This window comes from Saccopteryx leptura, chromosome 1, assembly GCF_036850995.1.
Source record: "Saccopteryx leptura isolate mSacLep1 chromosome 1, mSacLep1_pri_phased_curated, whole genome shotgun sequence".
Lineage (NCBI taxonomy): Eukaryota > Metazoa > Chordata > Mammalia > Chiroptera > Emballonuridae > Saccopteryx > Saccopteryx leptura.
Genome location: NC_089503.1, coordinates 357,496,388 through 357,498,189, shown reverse-complemented (window position 1 = coordinate 357,498,189; position 1,802 = coordinate 357,496,388). Strand labels below are relative to the sequence as shown.

At 31.5% G+C, this 1,802-nt stretch overlaps 1 pseudogene; it reads left to right on the top strand.

The window, feature by feature from the left end:
* The first annotated feature begins 685 nt into the window (after positions 1–685).
* Positions 686–755, top strand: LOC136390143 (small nucleolar RNA U3; annotated as a pseudogene).
* The last annotated feature ends 1,047 nt before the right edge of the window (positions 756–1,802 follow it).

The following is a 1,802-nucleotide window of genomic DNA, read 5'->3' as shown; positions in this document are numbered from 1 at the left end:
AGCAGTAGTAACTAAATAATATGTTCATTTTTTCTCTCACATTTATGCTTCGAGAGACATATATCCAGTGCCTATTTACATGGCAATTTCCATTTCTGAAACATATTTTACAAAATTTATGTAGTTAGCATCATATGTAAAGTGCTATTAACTGTCACAAATAAAAGTGTAAAATGAGAAAATTAGCATCAATGTCAATACAATTTTATATCTTAACTCAAATATCTATTTTAATAATTAGTATTCTTAGTTTTCTAACAAATAGGCATTGATCTTTTTAGTTTCTGATTAATAACCAATATTTAAATTTTATTTTATCTTTTATTACAACAATTAATCTTACTTTTATCCACATTAGCTATAGTATGCCTATAAGTGCTTCTTATTCCAAAACAGTATTTATTTCCTTAGTAACTTTAATGACTACTTTGATAGGTATAATATTTTTGGTTGCAATCTTTCTTTTTTTTTTAATAAAACTACATTTCAGTATTAGCATCAACTGGTATTTATTGTAGAGGGAAGCACTTGCTATGCATCTGATTTTTATTCCTTTCTAAGTATTTTTTATATTTCTTACCTTGAATATATTTACTGTGGTGATTTTTTAGAGACAAAAGAATAGATAAAGATATAGCTATCTTGAAATACAGTGAGGCCATTTCATTTTCCCATTTAATTTTCCAAGACTATACTTTCAGGGATCATTTCTATAGTTTGTTAATTTTTCACAATACATCAAATTATTATTTGACTATTTTGTCTTTCCTCTATTCCAACTATCTTAGTTTAAGAATATTATCATATGAATATAAATTGGTATCTTCAATGCATCTACCACATTCCTTTTCTTTTTCTCACCATTCTCAACTATTCACTAACATTTTCTAAATTCTGGGGTCAGGAGAATTTCTTCCATTTACTTTCTTATTTGTACCTTTAATTTTCTGCAGCATAAAAACCATTGATCACTGCATATTGCAGTTCCCAATTCAGCTTGTGAATCTTTCATCTCAACAAAACTTTCTTCACAGCTCCATAAAAAAACCTTCAATCTCTTGAGAAAGTGAATTCAAATTTGTCTAAAATTTAACCCTATTTCTTGGAACAACACCATTAATTTATAGTTCTGATATATACTATTTTCTCTTAACTCACACTTAAAAAATAAAGTCAACACTAGTGTTGACTAATAATGTTGATAGCAAATAGGAGTTGAGATTGGTTTTATCTAAGACTGATGTAAGCCTAAATCAATTCTCTCAGAACAAAGAAAGTAAAAAAGACAATTTTAGAAACACCTTTGAGATTGTTATCATGTTACAAAAGAGTTCCTATGTACTAGAGATAGTTGGGAAGGGACGGAAGGAGGGAGCTGGGAACAGAGTCAGTCACAGCAGGTAGTTAGCCCTTCTTCCTAAGTGTGTCTTTTTAGTGCTTGCAGTGGCAGCCAGCAGTCAGCCTCAGTGCCGTCCCTGGTGTTTGCCTGGAATATCTGGCTTCCTTAGAGCAATGCTAGCATCTCCCCTGATTTTGCTCATTAGAGCTTTCTGTTCCAAGAGGAATCCAAGTATAAGCCAAGAATAAACCTTGCCAAATGCACTCTTCATTTTTTGGCTTAAAGCAATAAGAATGCTTCCTCAGTGGCCTTGCCAGAGTTGAAAATTCATTCCCAGTTCCCCTATAGTTTATCTTACTGAATACAAATGGCACTCTGCCAGGATCCTATCTGATGTGCTTGCCAGATAACATATGAGTCATAGATTTGTTATTTCAATACGTTTCTTTACATTCTACATTGC